Source organism: Rattus norvegicus, chromosome 15 (genome assembly GCF_036323735.1).
Source record: "Rattus norvegicus strain BN/NHsdMcwi chromosome 15, GRCr8, whole genome shotgun sequence".
Classification (NCBI taxonomy): Eukaryota; Metazoa; Chordata; class Mammalia; order Rodentia; family Muridae; genus Rattus; species Rattus norvegicus.
Window position 1 is genome coordinate 95,032,765 of NC_086033.1, and position 26,358 is coordinate 95,059,122.

At 38.3% G+C, this 26,358-nt stretch overlaps 1 long non-coding RNA gene across 1 annotated transcript in view; it reads left to right on the top strand.

The window, feature by feature from the left end:
• Nucleotides 1-2,392, top strand: part of LOC120097077 (uncharacterized) — a 32,456-nt gene extending 30,064 nt beyond the window's left edge. The window contains exon 4 of the long non-coding RNA XR_010058015.1: nt 1,592-2,392. This is a non-coding gene — a long non-coding RNA (uncharacterized LOC120097077). The remainder of the gene's footprint in view (nt 1-1,591) is intronic.
• The last annotated feature ends 23,966 nt before the right edge of the window (nt 2,393-26,358 follow it).

Below are 26,358 nucleotides of genomic sequence, written 5' to 3' on the forward strand. Positions count from 1 at the left end.
GATCAAAATGTTTATTAGAGACCATGCATGGGACTGACCTAGGTCCTCTACACATACTTAACAGTTGTGTCTTCTTGTGGGACTCCTAGTAATGGGAACAGGGACCATCTCAGTCTCTGTGGCCTGCTTGTGACACCCTTTCCTCCTACTGGGCTGTCTCCTCTACCCTCAATAGGAGAAGATATCCAAGTCTTACTGCAATTTGATATACCAAGGCTGATTGATATCCATGGTACATCTCCTCTTGAAGTGGAAGAAAAATAAATGGGTGGTAGGGAGAAGGGAGGGGGGAGGGAAGGATTAGGGGGGAAAGAAGAGAGGGGATCTACAGTAAATTATCATTAATAAGAAAAAATTGTTTATGAATTAAAAGCCTGAAATGTGAAAAAATGTAGGCATGAAAGAGAAACACACAAACAACATGAAGTAAAAAGAACACGCACGGATGTATCTATACATACACATATGTATATGTGTATGTATAGATACACATATATGTATTTATTGAAAAACCTGAAGGTACAACTAATTCTAATGAAAACTTTTAAATTGAATGAAAGCTTTTAAATCATGATTTTAGCTGCAACTGAAAACTAAAGTAAGAAAGCTACTGAACAAAATAATAATAGTAGTAAAACAATTTAAAAACCTGTCAATATTGCCTAATCCTGAAGGCTTCATGGGATATTTTTTCATTAAATAATTTGGTTTACACATGAACTATTCTAATAGTAAGCTCCTCATATTGTCTTTTAAAAAAGCCTTTATAAATCTAATTACTTTTCTTAATATAGAATACATTACTGAAGTTTACCCTTACTTCCAAAAGCATATCTAAATCTTGACTTTGATTCTCACTTAAGTATATATAAATTCCACCTAGTGTAGGCATTCACATTGGGTTCCTAATTTATAGTAAGGCTTGTGGCGAGAATAACAAAGGGGATAAAATCTTTCTCTGCTTACATTTATTATTATGATGGAAGTTACCTATGGAAAATTCTTATATGGCTGCCAAAACTCTTTTGGATTTTGAAGAGGTTGTCTGGGTTTCTTTTCAGGTTGGCATCAGAATTTATTTCTATTATATGCCTACTAATCTTGATCGCTAACTACAAGGCATGTTGAAGTGAAACATCAACATTCATTCACTGATGCTTATGTACTGTTAAATCATTTTATTTATAAAAAGTATATCACAAAACCCCTCACACTAGAAAATCATTAACTTTAATCATTAACTAGAATACCAATCATTAACCTAATTGATTTTAAGCTGCTTTGTTAATAGGAAAGATGGTTCCTTAAATAAAAACGACATTTAAAGATAATTATGACATTATTAAGGTAGAAAAGTATATGTATAATTTGGAGTGACTTATTTAAGATCATAGTCAACGGTACAAAGAATCTTATCTGTAATGAATTTAGGATTTATTATAAATTCAGATCTCATCTTTTAGCACTTTCCCTCTCTTATAATCATAACCACATAGATATATTCTGCTAAGTGGAATGAATGAAGGACTTTATATTTTTATTATACCTTTTCCCTTTCTTTTCTCCTTAAAATTGGATTTATATTCTCTAGATAATAAACTTTGGAATTTTTCATGTGCCAAAAAAGTGTCATGCAGAATTACACTAATAAAAACATCGATGGAACTGTGATACAGGACAAAAAGGTGATGGACTGGAGGAGGGAAGAGCTTTACCCCATATTTGATACTGCAGGAGGATAGCACATTTACTACATTATTCTCACAAGCCTGCCTTACAACCCATGTCAGTGTTTGTGTCTTCTTTGTCCTTGTATCTGTGTCTGATTCTTTTTACCATTCCAGAGCTCCCTGGTTATGATAAATACTTAACTTATTTTCACTTACTCAAATCTAGTCAATGTTTCCTGTCCAGGGTTCTCAGTTTGAATGAAGCTATGTTTTAAAACAATTCCCGCACCCATTCAGAGCCTGCCCCACATGTGGCCCATACATATACAGCCACCCAATTAGACAAGATGGATGAAGCAAAGAAGTGCAAACCGACAGAAGTCGGATGTAGATCTCTCCTGAGAGATACAGCCAGAATACAGTAAATACAGAGGCGAATGCCAGCAGCAAAGCACTGAACTGGGAACAGTACCCCCGTTGAAGGAATCAGAGAAAGAACTGGAAAGCTTGAAGAGGCTCGAGACCCCATATGAACAACAATGCCAAGCAACCAGAGCTTCCAGGGACTAAGCCACTAACTGAAGACTATACATGGACTGACCCTGGACTCTGACCCCATAGGTAGCAATGAATATCCTAGTAAGAGCACCAGTGGAAGGGGAAGCCCTGGGTCCTGCTAAGACTGAACCCCCAGTGAACGTGATTGTTGGGGGAGGGCGGCAATGGGGGGAGGATGGGGAGGGGAACACCCATAAAGAAGGAGGGGGAGGGGCTAGGGGGATGTTGGCCCGTAAACCGGGAAAGGGAATAACACTCGAAATGTGAATAAGAAATACTCAAGTTAGAAAAAAAAAAAACGTGGGGGAGGGCCCAGGAGCGGGAGGACCCCTGCCTGAGACACCACCGGAACCTGAAGGAAACAGACAGGATAAACAGTTCTCTGCACCCAAATCCCGTGGGAGGGAGAGCTAAACATTCAGAGAGGCAGAAAAGCCTGGGAAATCAGAAGAGACTGCTCTCTGCACACACATCTCGGACACCAGAGGAAAAAGCCAAAGACCATCTGGAACCCTGGTGCACTGAAGCTCCCGGAAGGGGCGGCACAGGTCTTCATGGTTGCTGCCACTGCAGAGAGCCCGTGGGCAGCACCCCACGAGCGAACTTGAGCCTCGGGACCACAGGTAAGACCAAATTTTCTGCTGCAAGAAAGCTGCCTGGTGAACTCAAGACACAGGCCCACAGGAACAGCTGAAGACCTGTAGAGAGGAAAAACTACACGCCCGAAAGCAGAACACACTGTCCCCATAACTGACTGAAAGAGAGGAAAACAGGTCTACAGCACTCCTGACACACAGGCTTATAGGACAGGCTAGCCACTGTCAGAAATAGCAGAACAAAGTAACACTAGAGATAATCTGATGGCGAGAGGCAAGCTCAGGAACCCAAGCAACAGAAACCAAGACTACATGGCACCATCGGAGCCCAATTCTCCCATCAAAACAAACATGGAATATCCAAACACAGCAGAAAAGCAAGATCTAGATTCAAAATCATATTTGATCATGATGCTGGAGGACTTCAAGAAAGACGTGAAGAACTCCCTTAGAGAAACACAGGAAAACATTAATAAACAAGTAGAAGCCTACAGAAAGGAATCGCAAAAATGCCTGAAAAAATTCCAGGAAAACATAAATAAACAAGTAGAAGCCCATAGAGAGGAGACACAAAAATCCCTGAAAGAATTCCAGGAAAACACAATCAAACAGTTGAAGGAATTAAAAATGGAAATAGAAGCAATCAAGAAAGAACACATGGAAACAACCCTGGATATAGAAAACCAAAAGAAGAGACAAGGAGCTGTAGATACAAGCTTCACCAACAGAATACAAGAGATGGAAGAGAGAATCTCAGGAGCAGAAGATTCCATAGAAATCATTGACTCAACTGCCAAAGATAATGTAAAGCGGAAAAAGCTACTGGTCCAAAACATACAGGAAATCCAGGACTCAATGAGAAGATCAAACCTAAGGATAATAGGTATAGAAGAGAGTGAAGACTCCCAGCTCAAAGGACCAGTAAATATCTTCAACAAAATCATAGAAGAAAACTTCCCTAACCTAAAAAAAGAGATACCCATAGACATACAAGAAGCCTACAGAACTCCAAATAGATTGGACCAGAAAAGAAACACCTCCTGTCACATAATTGTCAAAACACCAAACGCACAAAATAAAGAAAGAATATTAAAAGCAGTAAGGGAAAAAGGTCAAGTAACATATAAAGGCAGACCTATCAGAATCACACCAGACTTCTCGCCAGAAACTATGAAGGCCAGAAGATCCTGGACTGATGTCATACAGACCCTAAGAGAACACAAATGCCAGCCCAGGTTACTGTATCCTGCAAAACTCTCAATTAACATAGATGGAGAAACCAAGATATTCCATGACAAAACCAAATTTACACAAGATCTTTCTACAAATCCAGCACTAGAAAGGATAATAAATGGTAAAGCCCAACATAAGGAGGAAAGCTATACCCTAGAAGAAGCAAGAAACTAATCGTCTTGGCAACAAAACAAAGAGAAGAAAAGCACACAAACATAACCTCACATCCAAATATGAATATAACAGGAAGCAATAATCACTATTCCTTAATATCTCTCAACATCAATGGCCTCAACTCCCCAATAAAAAGACATAGATTAACAAACTGGATATGCAACGAGGACCCTGCATTCTGCTGCCTACAGGAAACACACCTCAGAGACAAAGACAGACACTACTTCAGAGTGAAAGGCTGGAAAACAACTTTCCAAGCAAATGGTCAGAAGAAGCAAGCTGGAGTAGCCATTCTAATATCAAATAAAATCAATTTCCAACTAAAAGTCATCAAAAAAGATAAGGAAGGACACTTCATATTCATCAAAGGAAAAATCCACCAAGATGAACTCTCAATCCTAAATATCTATGCCCCAAATACAAGGGCACCTACATACGTAAAAGAAACCTTACTAAAGCTCAAAACACACATTGCACCTCACACAATAATAGTGGGAGATTTCAACACCCCACTCTCATCAATGGACAGATAATGGAAACAGAAATTAAACAGAGATGTAGACAGACTAAGAGAAGTCATGAGCCAAATGGGCTTAACGGATATTTATAGAACATTCTATCCTAAAGTAAAAGGATATACTTTCTTCTCAGCTCCTCATGGTACTTTCTCCAAAATTGACCATATAATTGGTCAAAAAACGGGCCTCAACAGGTACTTTAAAGATAGAAATAATCCCATGCATGCTATCGGACCTCCACTGCCTGAAACTGGTCTTCAATAAAAATAAGGGAAGAATGCCCACATATACGTGGAAATTGAACAATGCTCTACTCAATGATAACCTGGTCAAGGAAGAAATAAAGAAAGAAATTAAAAACTTTTTAGAATTTAATGAAAATGAAGGTACAACATACCCAAACTTATGGGACACAATGAAAGCTGTGCTAAGAGGAAAACTCATAGCGCTGAGTGCCTGCAGAAAGAAACAGGAAAGAGCATATGTCAGCAGCTTGACAGCACACCTAAAAGCTCTAGAACAAAAAGAAGCAAATACACCCAGGAGGAGTAGAAGGCAGGAAATAATCAAATTCAAAGCTGAAATCAACCAAGTAGAAAAAAAAGGACCATAGAAAGAATAAACAGAACCAAAAGTTGGTTCTTTGAGAAAATCAACAAGATAGATAAACCCTTAGCCAGACTAACGAGAGGACACAGAGAGTGCGTCCAAATTAACAAAATCAGAAATGAAAAGGGAGACATAACTACAGATTCAGAGGAAATTCAAAAAATCATCAGATCTTACTATAAAAACCTATATTCAACAAAACTTGAAAATCTTCAGGAAATGGACAATTTCCTAGACAGATACCAGGTATCTAAGTTAAATCAGGAACAGATAAACCAGTTAAACAACCCCATAACTCCTAAGGAAATAGAAGCAGTCATTGAAGGTCTGCCAACCAAAAAGAGCCCAGGTCCAGACGGGTTTAGCGCAGAATTCTATCAAACCTTCATAGAAGACCTCATACCAATATTATCCAAACTATTCCACAAAATTGAAACTGATGGATCACTACCGAATACCTTCTAAGAAGCCACAATTACTCTTATACCTAAACCACACAAAGACACAACAAAGAAAGAGAACTTCAGACCAATTTCCCTTATGAATATCGACGCAAAAATACTCAACAAAATTCTGGCAAACCGAATCCAAGAGCACATCAAAACAATCATCCACCATGATCAAGTAGGCTTCATCCCAGGCATGCAGGTATGGTTTAATATATGGAAAACCATCAACGTGATCCATTATATAAACAAACTGAAAGAACAGAACCACATGATCATTTCATTAGATGCTGAGAAAGCATTTGACAAAATTCAACACCCCTTCATGATAAAAGTCCTGGAAAGAATAGGAATTCAAGGCCCATACCTAAACATAGTAAAAGCCATATACAGCAAACCAGTTGCTAACATTAAACTAAATGGAGAGAAACTTGAAGCAATCCCACTAAAATCAGGGACTAGACAAGGCTGCCCACTCTCTCCCTACTTATTCAATATAGTTCTTGAAGTTCTAGCCAGAGCAATCAGACAACAAAAGGAGATCAAGGGGATACAGATCGGAAAAGAAGAGGTCAAAATATCACTATTTGCAGATGACATGATAGTATATTTAACTGATCCCAAAAGTTCCACCAGAGAACTACTAAAGCTGATAAACAACTTCAGCAAAGTGGCTGGGTATAAAATTAACTCAAATAAATCAGTTGCCTTCCTCTATACAAAAGAGAAACAGGCCGAGAAAGAAATTAGGGAAACGACACCCTTCATAATAGACCCAAATAATATAAAGTACCTTGGTGTGACTTTAACCAAGCAAGTAAAAGATCTGTACAATAAGAACTTCAAGACACTGAGGAAAGAAATTGAAGAAGACCTCAGAAGATGGAAAGATCTCCCATGCTCATGGATTGGCAGGATTAATATAGTAAAAATGGCCATTTTACCAAAAGCAATCTACAGATTCAATGCAATCCCCATCAAAATACCAATCCAATTCTTCAAAGAGTTAGACAGAACAATTTGCAAATTCATCTGGAATAACAAAAAACCCAGGATAGCTAAAGCTATCCTCAACAGTAAAAGGACTTCAGGGGGAAATCACTATCCCTGAACTCAAGCAGTATTACAGAGCAATAGTGATAAAAACTGCATGGTATTGGTACAGAGACAGACAGATAGACCAATGGAATAGAATTGAAGACCCAGAAATGAACCCACACACCTATGGTCACTTGATTTTTGACAAAGAAGCCAAAACCTTCCAATGGAAAAATGATAGCATTTTCAGCAAATGGTGCTGGTTCAACTGGAGGGCAACATGTAGAAGAATGCAGGTCGATCCATCCTCATCACCCTGTACAAAGCTTAAGTCCAAGTGGATCAAGGACCTCCACATCAAACCAGACACACTCAAACTAATAGAAGAAAAACTAGGGAAGCTTCTGGAACACATGGGCAGTGGAAAAAATTTCCTGAACAAAACACCAATGGCTTATGCTCTAAGATCAAGAATCTACAAATGGGATGTCATAAAACTGCAAAGCTTCTGTAAGGCAGAGGACACTGTGGTTAGGACAAAACGGCAACCAACAGATTGGGAAAAGATCTTTACCAATCCTACAACAGATAGAGGCCTTATATCCAAAATATACAAAGAACTCAAGAAGTTAAACCGCAGGGAAACAAATAACCCTATTAAAAATGGGGTTCAGAGCTAAACAAAGAATTCACAGCTGAGGAATGCCGAATGGCTGAGAAACACCTAAAGAAATGTTCAACATCTTTAGTCATAAGGGAAATGCAAATCAAAACAACCCTGAGATTTCACCTCACACCAGTGAGAATGGCTAAGATCAAAAACTCAGGTGACAGCAGACGCTGGCGAGGATGTGGAGAAAGAGGAACACTCCTCCATTGTTGGCGGGATTGCAGACTGGTAAAACCATTCTGGAATTCAGTCTGGAGGTTCCTCAGAAAATTGGACATTGAAATGCCTGAGGATCCAGCTATACCTCTCTTGGGCATATACCCAAAAGATGCCTCAACATATAAAAGAGACACGTGCTCCACTATGTTCATCGCAGCCTTATTTATAATAGCCAGAAACTGGAAAGAACCCAGATGCCCTTCAACAGAGGAATGGATACAGAAAATGTGGTACATCTACACAATGGAATATTACTCAGCTATCAAAAACAACGACTTTATGAAATTCGTAGGCAAATGGTTGGAACTGGAAAATATCACCCTGAGTGAGCTAACCCAATCACAGAAAGACATACATGGTATGCACTCATTGATAAGTGGCTATTAGCCCAAATGCTTGATTTACCCTAGATGCCTAGAACAAATGAAATTCAAGACGGATGATCAAAATGTGAATGCTTCCCTCTTTCTTTAAAAGGGGAACAAGAATACCCTTGGCAGGGAATAGAGAGGCAAAGATTAGAACAGACACAGAACGGGTTGGGGATTTAGCTCAGTGGTAGAGCGCTTGCCTAGGAAGAGCAAGGCCCTGGGTTCGGTCCCCAGCTCCGAAAAAAAGAACCAAAAAAAAAAAAAAAAAAAAAAACCAGACACAGAAGGAACACCCATTCAGAGCCTGCCCCACATGTGGCCCATAGATATACAGCCACCCAATTAGACAAGATGGATGAAGCAAAGAAGTGCAGACCGACAGGAGCCGGATGTAGATCGCTCCTGAGAGACAACCAGAATACAACAAATACAGAGGGAATGCCAGCAGCAAACCACTGAACTGAGAATAGGACCCCCGTTGAAGGAATCAGAGAAAGAACTGGAAGAGCTTGAAGGGGCTCGAGACCCCAAAAGTACAACAATGTCAAGCAACCAGAGCTTCCAGGGACTAAGCCACTACCTAAAGACTATACATGGACTGACCCTGGACTCTGACCCCATAGGTAGCAATGAATATCCTAGTAAGAGCACCAGTGGAAGGGGAAGCCCTGGGTCCTGCTAAGACTGAACCCCCAGTGTACTAGACTATGGGGGGAGGGCGGCAATGGGGGAGGGTTGGGAGGGGAACACCCATAAGGAAGGGGAGGGGGGAGGGGGATGTTTGCCCGGAAACCGGGAAAGAGAATAACACTTGAAATGTATATAAGAAATACTCAAGTTAATAAAAAAAAAAAACAAAAAAAAAACAAAACAAAACAAAAAAAAAAAAAAAACAATTCCCGGATTCCAGTTGATATTCTATTTCAAAGAAAGAATGTATTATTGTCTTCAGAACTAATTTAGTAAGCTAATTCAGTGATTTTCTGTCACATATTATAGGCCAAAAATGTTAACCTGTAGAAAACACCATAACACTTAAATGATTCCATTGTTCCTTTGTAGAGTATGAAGGTTTCACTTAAGTTAGATGATCACCAAAAAGTGAAATGCCACTCAGGTTTGTTCAAAAAGGTGTTTGCATTATGTTTAAGTTAAAAATAACTTCAAATGAATAAATTTTCATGGTGTGTGTGTGTGTGTGTGTGTGTGTGTGTGTGTGTGTGTGTGTGTGTGTGTGTTTAGGGTGGTGTTTTCACACAAGAAAGACGTACTATCATTCTATGCCTACCAACATTTCATTCTTACTATTTGCTGTGCTAAGTAGTAATCAATGAGAAATAAAAGAAACTGGTCCCCATTTGATAGACTGTTAACACATGGACTATTCAGTTTACAGTGACAAAGTGGACATTTTTAGCACAAATGGCTCCTACCTATGCTTCAGAATGAAAATTTTCCTTAGATGGCTCTGTAGAAACCTGTTTGAACAAGCTGTCATATCATTTACAAACCCACCAGCTACTTTTTATGAGCTTCAGTTGCTCTTTATGACTGCAATAAAGGGAGAGTAGAGGCCATGTGTGTACCCAATGAGCCCCAAAGCAAGCATCCTAGCACACAGTATGTAATGAGATCTTTGAATGTTCTTCCCTTTCAGCTGCCTGGTTACTCTCTTAACACATTTTTTCATAACCATTTCATTGTCACAATAACAATAAAGGATTATGAAGGATATATGAAGTAGGTTGAGCAGTCATCTTTGTTAGTCTAATAATTGTCAAATTATTATCTATACTATGAAAATTAGCCTATAAATCAAATGAAAACTAAAATTTCCAGCAATTCAAACATACAATGTAATATAATTTTGTGATACATTTAACCAATGATGTATACCACATCAATGTATGATCTTTTAAAATACATTTTAAATTTTATGGTACAACTGAAAGTCTTTTATTTTTATTTAAACATTTTTTACAAGCCAGATTTTATCCCTTTCCCGGTCTACCATCTGACTGTTCCACATCCCATACCTTGACACCTCCCTTCAATCTCCAAAAGAATGTCCCCACCCTCCACCCCACCAGAGCTCCCTACTCACTACAGCCTGCAGTCTCTTGAGGGTTAGGTGCATCTTCTCTGACTGTACCCAGACCAGGCACGTGTCTGTTTTATATGTGTTGGGACCTTATATCAGCTGGTATATGCTGCCTGGATGCAGAATCAATGTCTGAGAGATCTCGGGGATCCAGATTAGTTTAGACTGCTGGTCCTTGTACAGGGTCACCCTCCTCCTAGCTTCTTCCAGCTTTCCCCTAATTCAACCACAGGGGTCAGCAGCTGTTGTCCATTGGTTGGGTATAAATACCTGCATCTGAACATTTCAGCTGCTTATTGGGCCTTTCGGAGGGTGGTCTGATAGGTCCCTTTTTGTGAATGCTTCATATCTTCAGTAATGGTGTCAGGCCTTGGCCTTGGGCCTCCCCATGAGTTGGATCCCATTTTGGACCTGTCACTGAACTTCTTTTTCCTAAGGTTCTTTTCCATTTTTGTCCCTGTAGTTCTTTTAGACAGGAAGAATTATGTGTCAGAGATTTTGACTGTGAGATGACAACCCCATCCCTCACTTGATGCTGTGTCTTTCTGCTGCAGGTGGGATCCACAAGTTTCCTCTCCCTGCTATCAGGTCCCTCCCTTTGAGTCCTGAGAGTCTTTCATTTCCCAGGTCTCTGGTACACTCTAGAGACTCCTCCCAATCTCCTTCGTCCAAAGGTCGCCTGTTTTCTCTCTTTCTGCTGACCCTCAGGGCTTCAGTCTTTTCCCCCACACAATACCTGACTATTTTCCCCTCTTCTGAAACCTGTTCCTTTGGCCATCCTGTTTCCTCCTTCCCTTCCCTTCCTGTGATTGTCTTTTTCTTCCATATACATATGGAATATATATATACATATATATATATTTCAGTGACAATAGTATAGGAATTTTAATTTTTTCTATTAATGTTTGCTATAGGAACATAAGTCCTAAATTGAATAATTTTACTACTTTATTTCTATATTTTTCTATATTTCTTTATTTCAATTTTAAATTATCTCTTCATGACTAAATTACATAGAAATGTATTTTGTAGCATAAGTTTTTAAGTTTTCTTATCCATAAATGAATATATTTTGACCTTAATTCACTTCCTTTTAATTTCTTGTGTCTTCATTTATAATATTTTGTGTATGTAAGCTATAGTAAACTAAAAATTTTCATTTTGTATCTTTGGATAGTTTTCCTAGATGCTGTTCTATCAGGAAAGTCAGCATGTAAATATCAACATTAACTAATTCTAGACTTCTTTTAATTTCTTCATTAAGCTAAGTGTCGATTCTTCTCTATATGCATGTACATTTTCAAAAAATGATTTCTACCAGCAGCCTCATATGCTGGTACTCAAATTCTGATATATTTATTAATTTGACTTCTTTAACGCACTTGAAATACCAACATGTTGAAATTTGGGCCTACTTACATATATATTCTGTGGTGAAAATTTTTACCTAGTTCTGCTTTTCTCTCAAATTTCAACTTGAGATTTAAATTTGAAATTGATTTTTTCTTTTTTCTTCTCCTTTTTTTTTTTACATGACTCCAGCCAGTTCTGAGGCTGAAGCAGATTTTTTTCTTTTCTAAACTGCTTTTATACCACTGTAATTACATGCAAAATGATAAGATCAGTTCTAAGTCAAAATAAGTAAGACGATAAACAAAATCTTGTAAACACTTTTTGGGGACTAATCAATATGACCAAGACGTCAGTATGACCAAGACGTCAGTATGACGGCCACACATGCTTTCACTGAGCCTGCTTAAGCTTTGCCTTAATTCAAATGTGAATGTTCTTAATCTGGGCCCATTTTCTGACCTCAATCCCAAAGCTAGATTCCTGCCCTGGGTTTTTTTCTTTTGTACTGATAATGCCAGATTCCTGTCAAGTGTCTAGAAGCAAGTAGTCCCAAAAGGCTCTTCACATGTTCCCCTTATTTATTTTATAAACAAGACTGAGCCTGTCTTAGGTCGTTCTGACAAGAATGCCTTCCTTACCAGTCACCAAATATGCACTATCAAAAGCAATGCTATTCTGTCTTAGGTTGGTAAGGCTCTGTGCAGAATCTTACCAGTCCTTGACTTGCCAGCCTGTTAAATTAATAACTCTGTATGGGGGACCAGTTTTAGTTTCAAGGTATGTGTCTTGGTGTCTAACCTATTGATGTTAAAGGCAAGCTTTATCACAATGGGCAGGAATAAAAGTATTCTCAGGACAAGAAGGGCTAGCATGACCAAGCTATATATGTTGTTCTCGAAGCATGACCAAGATAGAAATTCTGACCTCAGGCCGTGAATAACTTTACCAGCATTATCAGCAGCAAAGCTCAGCAGGGCAGCATTCTCTAAATTTATAATCTCTGTATGCCAAGTTAAAACATCCATAGGTGTTAGAATTATGCCAAACACTCTGCAAGTGTCTTTGATCCTTTTCCAAACTATAGTGACTATCACTGTAAATTTTAGAAGTTACACAAATCCATTGGTAATTAGTATGACACTCGAGATGGCTTCTTACTCTCAAACTTTGAACATCCTCTCCAATAATTTGAAAAACAGTATCATAAAGAGCATCACTCTGGGTTGGCTCACGCCACATATTATTGTCTAGAACGACTCTAACCAAGTTACCACTTTTAAGCCAACTTTCTACTACCCATGTTACCAAGTTTTAATCATACCCGATAACTTAAAAGCCAGTAATCCATAACCAAGATATGCTGAGCATATGTATACACTTAAGACTTGTCAGAAACAAAAATGAAGTGGCGACACATATCTTCTATATTTAGACCAACACAATTTTCCTACTTTTTCTAGCTGTCATATCAAGGAGCACTTTGTCACTTGCTAAACCCAATAATCACAGTCAGAGATTTTCCTAAAAGAAACAATCATGAGATCCCTTACCATAGAAGCTGAGAAGCTGCTAGCCCCTTTAAGATCAGCTTGTGCAGACACTCAGCCTCTAGCAGGACTTTTCCAGGCACAGTAGACTCCTAGCTGTAGTTGCAGGGCTTCAAAGGCCAATGAGACTACTTTTCATTTTAGAAATGAGTTAAAACTAAATCAAGGGGTGAACAACCAGCAGATGAAGTCTTAATTATATTTTCCTTGAACATGAAACACAAAACATTTGAGCAATAAGAAACAAAAAACGCAGACATAAACTGACAGACATGGACAGATTGGTGCACCAAGGACAGACAATAGACATAGAGAGAAGAGAACTAGATTGTGTCCCACCAAAGGAACCCAGACGTCCTATCTAAGGGACGCAAAACCAGAAATAAGCTTTTCTCCAATAAGAGCCAAAAAAGAGACAGGTTTAACGACCTCCTTCTGTCCCTAGGGGAGCTCCAAAGAAGCTTCTGCTCATTTTCCTTCTCTTTCTCCAAAATATCCGAGGAGAGTCTGGGAGGACTGCTTTTCTCAAACCCATTCTCACTCATGTCTAGGGTATAAACTGTCCCTAGTCAGGGTCCAAAGACTAAAATCTTCTAGAGAATTATCTTAGCTTCTCTAGTTTTTAGCATAACTATAAAGAACACATACACAACAACTCTTTACTATTACCTTGTCCCTTTTTTGCAAGGTTAATCACCACTGGCCCAAATTTAATTTACTTTCCTTTGGGCATGCCTTCAATTCCTTCTGTATCCTTCACTGCATCCCACTTACTGGAGCTCCAACATTGTGTCACCAATTAACCAAGCCAGCTCAGTCAGTCAACAGGTTATCCAGGGAAGGAGTAAGGATTAAAAAGAAAAAAAAGACAATTAGACAACATTTAAAATGACTTCAGCCAGTTCTGAAGCTGAAGACGAAATCGATTTTTCATTAGTAGCATTTCTAATATCTCTTCTCATAGCCTGTACAGCTGTACACTTAAGTTAAAAGTTGTTAAAAACAGGATCACACTGAACAGAAAACCATTAAATGGAAAGAAATAATAAAAATATAGATATTAATTCACTTTACAAAAAAAGAAGGAAAATTAAAAAATCAAGAACTCTAAAATGACCTTCAGATCTTGGAATTTTGATGGGAATGCATTGAATCTGTAGATTGCTTTTGGTAAGATGGCCACTTTTACTATGTTAATCCTACCCATCCATGAGCGTGGGAGATCTTTCCATCTTCTGAGGTCTTCTTAGATTTCTTTCTTCTTCTCTATTTCCTTCCGTCTCAGATTGCCTGCATCCATTTTCGTCCATGCACTTCACTGTTGGTTTTAACAAAACCTTCTTATTGATTTTTTTTTACCAATGTCAACTTGGGAGCCCAGAGACTCATAGAAAGCAAACTGCTGTTATTTGACATCGCCAAAGAAAAAGGACACTTACTATGTGTCTCTCTTTCCATCCTCCTGACTTCCACACTCTCTCTATGGTTTTTCTCTATTACTCCCTGTTAACTTGTGGCTTGCTCTGTCTCCTGACCTATGGTTGACTTTATTTAATTAAAGTTGCAATACACAGAAAGCACATGGATTATAGATGTGAGTTAAGGCTGAGTCACACCACAATTAGAAATAGGTTATTCAGAAAAATAACACAATTCAAGGGTTCATAATGTGATCAAATATACTACAACAGAAGACTATTTTCTATCAGTGAGTTTCTTTGCACATGCTGGGAAGCAGTGTTTAAAAGGTACATTTTTTTGGAGGGGAGGGAGGGACAAGAGAAAAAACTATACAACAAGGAACAATGTACAAATACGACCTAATATTTATCTATCCACAGTTAACTATGAATATACACATGCCTGTGCTTGTGTATGTCTTTTGTCTTTGCACATATGAATGTTGAGAATCATCTAAGCTCAACAAGTAAAACGTAAGTGAAATAAAAAAGGTAATTTATCAGAGAAATGAGATTACTAGTGAGTGCATGAATATTACTAAGGCATTAGCATTTTACCATTACATAATGATTAAGGATAAAAGGAAAGGGTTGGAGACATGGCTCAGCAGATACGAACACTGAAAGTAAAGAAAATACCCAATAAAAAAAAAGGAGAAAAAGATAAAAGGCAAAACACAATTGTTAAAATAGTTTCCCCTTGCTGGTCTGTGAACCTGAGGCTCTCCTTGGAAATCATTGACCTGGCCTAGCATTCAAGCTACCATGTTACCACCACTGCTTTAGTGCTGCTGCCGCTGCCCTGGATACAGATGCTGGGCTGACTAGGGAGCAAAGTACCGAGGATCTTCTACTAATGAAAGCTTTGGGAGAGCTTTCTTTTCCCAGACACTTATAAAACAAATGGTCTCAGATAATGGAGTAATTCTCCCACACCATTATTCCTTTTGGATAAGATCTTATATACACTTTCAGTAAGTGCATACCATGTGTGCTATTCTGTGATTGAGTTACCTCACTCAGGATGATATTTTCCAGTTCCAACCATTTGCCTATGAATTTCATAAAGTCATTGTTTTTGATAGCTGAGTAATATTTCATTGTGTAGATGTACCACATTTTCTGTATTCATTCCTCTGTTGAAGGGAATCTGGGTTCTATACAGCTTCTGGCTATTATAAATAAGGCTGCTATGAACATAGTGGAGCATGTGTCTTTGTTGTATGTTGGAGCATCTTTTGGGTATATGCCTAAGAGAGGTATAGTTGGTAGTGCAATGTCCAATTTTTTGAAGAATAACCAGACTGATTTCCAGAGTGGTTGTACCTGTTGGAATCCCACAAATTACCCAAGATACAATCCACAGATCACATGAAGCTCAAGAAGTGGATAACTAAAGTGAGGATGCTTCATTCCTTCCTAAAGGGGGGGAACAAAAATATCCATAGGAGGGTATATAGAGGCAAAGTTTGGAGTAGATACTGAAGGAACAGCCATTCAGAGCTTAGCCCACATGTGATCCGTATATATACATACTAAAAGTAGATAAGATTGGTGAAGCTAAGAAGTACATGGTGACAGCAAAAAGATATTGATGTCTCCTGAGAGACACAGCCAGAGCATGCCAAATACAGAGGTGAATACCAGCAGCAAACCATTGAACTGAGAGCAGGACCCCTGTTGGAGGAATTAGAGAAAGGATTGAAAGAGATGAAGGGGCTTGCAACCCTTAAGAATAACAATGCCAACAAACCAGAGCTCCAAGGGACTAAACCACTACCCAAAGACTATACATGGACTGACTCATGGCTCCAGCTGCATATGTAGCAGAGGATGACTTTGTTGGGCACCAATGGAAGGAAAAGCCCTTGATCCTGCCAAGGTTGAACCCCCAGTGTAGGGAAATGTCAGGGATGGGGCCAAAGTGGGAGTGGATGGGGAGGGTAATACCCTTATATAAGAAGGGGAGTGGGATGAGATAGGGGAGTTATGTCCGGGAAACCATAGAAGGGAATAACATTTGAAATGTAAATAAAAAAAATATACGAAAAAATAGTCATTAAAAAAAAAGGTCTTATATACAGTTTTGGAGTGCGTTGTTGTTTGACAGCAGGAGCTTCCTACTAGCTTGGTCTTAGAGGTTAGGGATGCCCATCTCCAAAGGCTTGTAGGCACTGCCCCTATGTGACCAATGGCCATAATTCTTTCTATGGGGTGATTTGGCTACATGACAGGAGCCTGGTGCAGGGAACAGGTGAAGTTCCTATTTTCCCTTCTGGGACCCCAAGGATTCAAGCCGAGCATGACTTTACTGGGCATTCTCTCATAGTCACAACTCCATATTCTCTCATCATTGATTCATTTCCTTCTCAATTTGTTAGCACTCTTGAAGAAGGTAACCCATATGACTACTGTGAACTCAGTGACTTACTTAAAATAATGAAATTACCATTGCACATTATCATGCTTTCTTGTTTTAACCCATATAAAGGCTTTCTGAACAAGTCTATATCAATTTTTGAAATTAGTGATGGATGAAATATGGTGGGCATTCATCAAAGTCATTGTGAGGTGACTAAAAACTTTTTATCATTTAGAAAAATTATTCTGTTTGTGATACAAAATTGGTTGTGTAAAGGGCAAAAAAGAGAAGAATATTTTCCTATAATTAGAGCAAAAATGTGACATTGAATATGGGAGAATTTAGAAACTGATAGAAACATGCACAAAATTACCTCTGAAGATGCCAAGGTTTCAACATAGGCTTGGCAATGCTCTCAGAGCAAGAGAAATGAAACTAGAAAATAAACTATGATGAATTATGCAGAGGAATGTTAATCCACCAACATGGTTGCTCTGGCAAGGGATCATACCAAAGAATTTCTGGGTCTGGGGGAATCAGGCTAGATGACATTGTTTAATTCTTCTTGCTGGAATTAAGACATCCCCTTAGTATACTTTCTTAGTAATCTTTCTGAGTGGAATATACACATACCCTTCTGACCCATGGCTTAGGATCCTAAGCAATGAAGGTAAGTTTATTTTGTAGAAGGGAAAGAAGTGATGAATAGAAAAGAGATTTGACTGTATGTGTCAGAAATGGGGTCTAGCCAACACCCAGGAAAGAGGGGGTAACTAAGAGCAGTGAAGGGAGAGAGTTCATTTCAGTTCCTTGCAGTTCAGTTGAGTTCCAGCAGTTTTGTTCAGTTTTAGTTCTGGTCACTTCATACAGTCAGTGTAGTTGAGTTTGTGTCATTCAGAGGCCGTTTTTCCAAGCAGAGCAATACAGTCAGAAGCTAAGAGGAACCCATTTGAATAAGTCAGCTTGGAGAGGAGTTTGAGCCACAACAGCTGAGCTTGAACCAGCTAACCAGAGTTCAGAAAGAGTGAGTGCAGTAAATCTCAGTGGCTGAAGATTTCTAGGCCTAAGATAACAGAGAAAGTCTAGAAGCTGATGCCTTCCGGGTCCAAGAGTACAGAAGATTACATCGTATATCTGCTAGAATCTTCTGTGCCTAGGCCTAGGAATATTTCAGTGGAGACATTGTTGGCTCAGGCTAAGCCATGTATTTGTTAAGCTTGGATATGTCTTTCTTCTTATCTCTTTATCTGAGGAAATAAAATAAATACAGAATCAAATAAATAATCTAGAGCTAATATATAAAATAACTAAAATTTTTAAAAAATCACTAAGTAGGTTCAGTGTATTTAAATAGGAAGATAGAAGGGGTTAGGCCTAAGAGGACATAAACAACTGTAATATGCCTACTACAACAACAGCAGCAGCAGCAGGAGCAACAGTAACAACAACAACACAGAGATATACCCTATAAGAATACTCAGTGATAAACTCACTGTCAGGTCTGAAAGACCTGAGTTCTATGCCAGAATCATTGCCTAAAAGTATTCCTTTCACTTCTACATGCACACCATGGCATACACCCCACCACTAGCACCATGCACACACCAAGGAATAAATCAATTACATATCCCAGTTCTTATTTATTATCTAAAATGACCATATATATTTATTACTGTTCCTGGGTTTTAATGGTATCAAATTAAGAAGGCAACTGCTAATTTTGCTGGAGGTTTGCTAACCAGCTTACACACTTTCTTTAAAAAAAATCCCACCTCATATGTATTACAGAGAGATATATAAGCACACTAACCCATGGAGTAAAATATCAATCTTTTTGTCTGCCCTTCTCTTTCAAAAAGATTCCTAGATTTTTCTGCTTATGTGTTACATGAGGCATCCTCTTTTATGTTCTCGGTAACCTTGGATAATACTAATATTGCAAATCCAATCTCATTCCGTTATGTTCTATCAGTTACAAAGCAATGTGAGGCAGAATGTAGGAGAGTGACACTGTAAAATTTGAAACTAATGAAGCATTCACTGGGAAGTCTGGCTTGGAGTCGGGAGAGCAAGCAACCCAAACCACAGCTGGTTTCACAGGTGCAGTACAGGTTGACTATGAGCCTTAAGAGCAGCCAACCCAAACCATGGCAGGTTTCACAGGTACAGGTGACCCTGGGCAAATTATGTTGAACTGTGTGAATTGTGTCTATTGCTATCTCAGTTGAAGCTATAATACTAAATTATGATTTAACTGATTAAGATTCACTTCAAAACAGTTCTTTAATGTATATTTTCCACCAGAGTTTATACCAGTATTTTAAGGTATATATTAATATACACATCAGTTGTTGATACCCATTGCTAATAACAGATTTAAAAGTTTTCTGAAAGAAATACAATCAATTATGAACCATTTATTACTGTTGAAATGTATGTTTATATTTCAACTCTGAAAATACCATTTTAGATAATTTGTGTAGATATACTGCCTGCTCAATTTTTCCATACATAAATCCCAGTTGCATAGAGTGTCATTTCATAGGTCACTGTGGCCTGGAAAGGAGGAAAAAGAGAACTTATTACTCAAGAAATATGACAAGTATTATATTATATTGGTTTCCAAGGCTACCATCATCTTAATTTCTTGTGCTACTGTAGACAATTTTTGAAAGATGTGACTAGGGTGTCCCCATTGAGGCATTTCCTTTCCAAAACCATGGCCAAAGCTTATTCAGAAAGAGAAAATTAAATAAACCCAAATCAAAAACTTTCTTGGTATAAAAAAATATATGGTATGCAAGCTGTGTTTTTCATACCTAAAGAAGTAGGCTTTCTCCTGATCTTCTTCATGCCGTCCCAAGACCACAAGTACACAGTTGCTGATTTGGTTCATTGTGCTCACATTCTATTGTTACCAAAACATGGTTCCAGGTATGAAATATTCATGGCAGCTGGAATTTGTGAGACAGGCACTCTGAACATTTTAGAATGAGATTCAAGAATAAATTTTCTAGCCACCATTTTGGCATTAACTTATGAGAATTGTGCATTCAAAAACAGAAAGTCAAGATACATTTGTCCTCTTCTCCTACTGACTGAATAGGATTGACAGGAGAAAAACTGCAAATGATAGTGTGAAATTAAGAACTAGTATGAGTTCCCCATATTCCCAAGAGTGATTTACCATTCATTTCATAGTAAAGGGAATTCAAGTCAAGATAATTTGATTTGTGTATGGTTTATTCACCGATGTTCAGGGTCATTATTTGTGAACTACCCATGAAAGTCATCTTTAGATTGAAGGGTCATTTATGAATCAGTGAGAGAACCACAGAAGCCCTAGCTCTCCTTGATGACCTACTATCCACTCTTGTTTTCTGGGAAAGAAATTGTCATAAGATGCATACCCCTTAAAAGGTCCACAAGTTCCATTGGGTTGTTCCAAACACACAGTCATACAAATAGACCTGTTTAATTTCAGTTTCTCTAAATAAAGGGAGAGGAAATATAAGGGAGGACCATAACTAGAGAAGATGGGGATTCACAGTAATTAGAATTCACTTCACATGTATGAAATACTCAACACACACACACACACACACACACACACACACACAGAGTTTATAAAATGAATAAATATTTTAGAGATCATTTACTCACCACCAAACAATTAGTCATCAAAATACAAAAGTAAAAAAACACTGTGAATTGGTTGACTCTTCAAAACTGTTCCTATCCAAAGCACGGGTATTTTCTCAACATGTTTTTCTGTTGTTTATTTCCTCTTTTTATTAAATAGGCAAGTGGAGGCTGTAATTGTGGAACATGTGACAAAGTACATTGTAATTTCAGAATTGAGGAGAACAAATAACTTATTATTTATATAATTCATACATTCGTGCTTAATATCAATTTTGTTACTAGAACCCTGAAGATAAAGCTGCAAACATCATTATGTTATAAAGTTGTTAAATATAGTATATCTTTTCTATTCTCCATATCTTACTTCTTCCAAATGTTTGTAATCATTAATGATGGAAATAGAATGAATTACTCCAGTCTTTTGTCCAAATATGACAATTTCTATAAAGGATGCCCCAAAAAAATTCTGAAACAAAATTTATGACTAAATAGGTAGTTCCTTTTATTTGACTTCAATATCCACTTAGTGATTTATCTTACTTTGCTTCCCATGTAGACATTTTTGAGATATCTATATTTCACTGTTCTATGCAATTTAATTTTAGTGTATTAGATAGGGTGATTTCACCACTGATTGACCAAGGAATTAATTTGAAAATTTAAGATGGTATTGGTTTTACATTTTTTCTAGTTTTTCTACTTTGTTTAACCAATAGTTTATTATACTTATTGCCAAGGTTTAGATATGTATGTATTCATGTTTATATTCACATACTAAAGTATATTAATGTGTACATTATTATTATTTTATACTGTATATGATACGTATTTTCACATAGAACATCAAATGTCATGATATTAATTTCATTCATTGCTTCACAATTTATATTTTTGGTTCTTATAATAATAACCATCTTAATTTCATTTTTTTCACCTTGATGTAAGCTACAGTATGACCTATTCTTGGAAAATAGGGCCTAATGTCTCTTAACCCCAGACAAATAAAATATGAAAACAGATCAAATAAACTATTTCATCTATGTCTGTGTTTCTGTACTTGTAAATTTGTGGAGTTCACTAATAGCTGCAAGGTCAGGGATTTCCTATGGGAGATTGAGTGACCCAGAAATAGTTGCATCAATGAAACCTATACCCTCCATGAGTACATGGAGTACATGGAGTACAACAGCATTCCCAAGCCCCAGAGAAAGTCGTATAGATATAGATGTATAGCTGTTTTCCTATTATTCTCTACCACTTATGTCTGAGTCTGTCTGATAATGGATTCTGGAGAAAGAGCAGACATTGTCTTTTTTTTATGTACTAGTGATCTACCTATCAGTTTCCCATGCATAGCCTCAAACCCATGATCATAAAGAAGACCCTAGATAAACGTGTTGGCTATTTAAAAAAAAAAGTAATGGTAAGCATAATATAGTATATAAATAAATGGAAAAAATCTAAAAAAGTTTCAATAATGTAGTGGGTTTGGCCTAATGCAGCTTGTATTTTTATGTTAATTTGGGGCCTGAAAAACTGTTTGCATGAGAATAATTGATTTCATGCAGATGGTTCTAGAACATGCCCCCAGTTTGTTCTGACTGGTAAATAAAGATGCCAACAGCCAATGGCTAGGCAGGACAGACAGAGTTGGGATTGTTAGGATTTCAGGGATTAAGGAAAAGGAGAGGATATCGACCATGCTGCAAAAGAGGGAGGAGAGGAGACACCAAGCCTGAGGAAAATCAGGAGAGGGAGGGATAGCCAACATGTAGGTGCTGGGAGAGTGTGGCCTCACAGGGCTGCCCAAATGGATCCATGGCAGCCAAGGTAGAATACAGAATATATTAAGTGATACTTCGGGACTTTTGGAGAGAGATGGATTAGCCACATGAGGGTTAGGAGATGCCCACCCATTGAGGTATTGTAGATATATCAATGTAAAGGCTGTGTGTGTCTTTCATTCAGGAATGTAAATTATTTGGGTGAGTAGCAGGAACACTTCACTGGGATTTATTTAATTATATAATAATAATAATAATAATAATAATAATAATAATAATAATAATGAGAAGGAGAAGAAAAGGAGAAGAAGGAGAAGAAGGAGAAGAAGGAGAAGAAGGAGAAGAAGAAGAAGAAGAAGAAGAAGAAGAAGAAGAAGAAGAAGAAGAAGAAGAAGAAGGAGGAGGAGGAGGAGGAGGAGGAGGAGGAGGAGGAGGAGGAGGAGGAGGAGGAGGAGGAGGAGGAGGAGGAGAAGAAGAAGAAGAAGAAGAAGAAGAAGAAGAAGAAGAAGAAGAAGAAGAAGAAGAAGAAGAAGAAGAAGATAACGTCTTATATAAAAAACAAGTACAAGGTAGTTATGAGCTCTATTCTGAACATAAGATGAGTTTTACTGTGGAATTCCAAGTTCTTATTTTTAATGATAAAGAGTTCCTTTATCAGAAAATCGGAGGTAGAAGTTTAAAACATATTTATCAGATGATATAGAACTTTAGACAGTAAGAACATGTGCCCATTGGTTTTTTGGTTTTTAGAAGTTATTTCTGTCATTTTGTTTGATATGACTGACAAGCAAATAGCAATGACTGAAATAAATATTAACAGAAGGGAAGATTATTAGTCAAACATTAGCAGAACCTTACTGAGAATAGGATTCATTGACCCCAAGGAACTGAGATCCCTCCTTGTTTATCATCCTGACTTCTTTTAATGTGGGCTTCATTATGGCTTGGGATAATTTCTCAAGATGCGAATGCTTCATGGGAAAAACAGTAAATAGAAAGACAAAATGCAGCAGGGGACCACCTGTTGTACATACTCTTCTAATGACCATTTCCATGTATCTCACTGGCCAAAATATGCAAACACTGCCCCTGAATAGAATTGTGATTCTTTGTTTCATAGCATTTTAAATTGTAGAATCTGTTACAGTTTTTCAGATACTTAAGAAAATTAACAAACATTACTTTTAGAAAATTAAAATTCCTCCACTCCAATTCCCTCCGCCCATGGCAGCTGCTGATTTCTGCTCATTCTCCAGGCACTCTGGGCCACTCTCATGTCTTTCCCCACACTCAATCCTGAACTAAGACTCCAAAAAAACCAAATAACCCTATTAAAAAATTGGAGTACAGAGCCAAACAGAAAATCCTCAACAGAGGACTCTCAGAAAGATAGGAGGCACTTAAAGAAATGATCAACATTTTTAGTCATCAGGGAAATGCAAATGTAAACAACACTGACAATCTATCCTGTATCTGTCAGAATGGCTAAGCTGAAAAACAAAAGACCAAAAAAAATCCCCCCAAAGACCCCTGTTGAAGGAATCAAAGAAAGGACTGGAAGAGCTTGAAGGGGCTTGAGACCCCATATGAACAAGCCAACCCACGAGAGCTTCCAGGGACTAAGCCACAATCCAAAGACTATCCATGGACTGACCCTGGGCTCCAACCTCATAGGTAGCAATGAATAGCCTAGTAAGGGCACCAGTGGAAAGGGAAGCCCTCAGTCCTGCCAAGACTTAACCCCCAGTGAATGTGATTGTTGGGGGGAGGGTGGTAATGGGGGGAGGATGGGGAGGGGAACACCCATATAGAAGGGAAGGGGGAGGGACTAGGGGGATGTTGGCCAGGAAATCGGGAAGGGGAATAACAATCGAAATGTAAATAAGAAATACTCAAGTTAATAAAGATAAAAAAAATCCCCCCCCCAAAACCAAGCAAGCAAGCAACCAATCAATCAATCAAAAAACAAAAGACAAAAGACAAAGCAAAACGAATAAAACCCATCAAGCTACAGGTGGTGAGGATGTGGAGAAGAAAAGGGGAGTACTTCTCCATAGCTAGTGGGATTGCAAGCTGGCACAACTACTTTGGACTTCAATCTGGTGGATCCTCAAAAACTTGGAAATAGTTCTCCCTAAAGACCCAGTTATACTGTTCCTGGGTATATACTTAAAAGATACTCCACCACACCACAAAGACACATGTACCACTATGTTCACAGCAGCCTTTTTCATAATAATCAGAAACTAGGAGCAACCCAATGTCCCTCCAACAAAGAATGGATACCAAAAATGTGGTTCATCTACACAGTGGAATACTATTCAGGTATTAAAAATGAGGACATCATGAATTTTGCAGACAAATAAATGGAACTAGCAAATACTATTCTGAGTGAGGTAACCCAGACCCAAAAAGACACACTCCTTTTGGTGTATGTACTCACTGATAAGTGGATATTAGCGAAAAAGTACAGAAAACCCATTATACTACTCCACAGACCCTAAAAAGGACCACCCAAGTGAGGATGCATCAATCAACCTAGAAGGTAGGACAAAATAATCATAGGAGGCAGAGGTAAGGAGGGACCTGGATGGGAGAGAAAAGGAGGAAGGGAAAAGGGAGTCAAGTTTAAGTATGGAGTGGATGGAGAGAAGCCCAGGCGAAGGAGTAGGAACATGTAGCTGCCAGGGGTGAGGAGTGGGGGGAACCTAGAAAGTTCCAGAGGCCTGGAAAGTGAGAGGCTCTTAGGATTCAATGGGGGTGACTTTAGCCAAAATGCTCAACAGTGGGGAGATGGACCCTGATGAGACCAGCTCCAGTAGATAGACATGGCCCCCTGTGGAGGGATCGGGCTACCCACCTACCTGGAAAACTTTTGACTCAAAACTGTGCATGTCTAAAAGAAATGCAGTAACAAAAATGGAATAGAGATTGAAAGAAAGGCCATCCAGTGACCAACTAAACTTGGGATCCATTCCATAGACAGGCACCAAACTCTGACACTACATTCCTGATGCTATGATATGTTTGCAGTCAGGAGTCTAGCATAGGTGTCCTCTGAGAGGCTTTACCAGCAGCTAAGACAAAAGGAGATCCACTCAACCATTGGACTGAGGTTTAGGACCCCTATGGAAGATTTAAGGGAAAGATTGAAGAAGCTGAAGGGGATGATAAATCCATAGGAAGAACAGCAGTATCGATATCAACTAACCTGCACCCCTTAGAGCTCCCAGAGGCTAAGCCACCAAAGAGCATACATGGGCTGGTGAGTGGCCCCTTACCCGCATGTAGTAGAGGACTGCCTTGACTGTCCTCAGTGAGAGACAGGATGTGCCTAATCCTGTAAAGAGTTAATATTCCGGGGGAAGCCCTAGGGTGGAGGTGAAGCAACCTCTCAAGGAGGAGGGGGGAATGGAGTAAGAACTCTTGGAGGGGTCACAGAGAGGGGCAACATTTGGGATATAAATAATTAAAATAATAAAAAGAAGAAATTGAAAAAAAATAAGTATAGTCCAGTCAGCTTGCATTAGGAAATAGTAAGAGAAAATATGAATCCTTTTTAACTTCTTTATTTCATATTATCCCTATATTTTTCGTATTATTCAAATGAAAACATGCAGTGGGGAATATTTTTCAAATAGCTCCAAATGAAATAACCAGGTTAACATGGGGAATGGGAAGAACAACTGACATTAAAATTTTCCAAAATTCTGTTAATTTAAACTTTTGTCCTTGCTTAAATATTTTAATGTTTGTATAAATGTTGTACTTGAATGTATGTATGTGCATTCTTAATTCTCTCATTGTCCAGAAGACAGTGTTGAATTCCCTGGAACTAGACTTACAAAAGGGATGCTGAGAATCGAATCCTGTCATCTTTAAAGCAGCCACCAGTAGCTGTCTTTCTAACCCCCAAAGATCAGTTAAAACTGAAGGTAAAGGTTTGAATGTCACCAAACAAATTGTGTGTGTGTGTGTTTGTATGTGTTTGTGTGTGTGTGTGT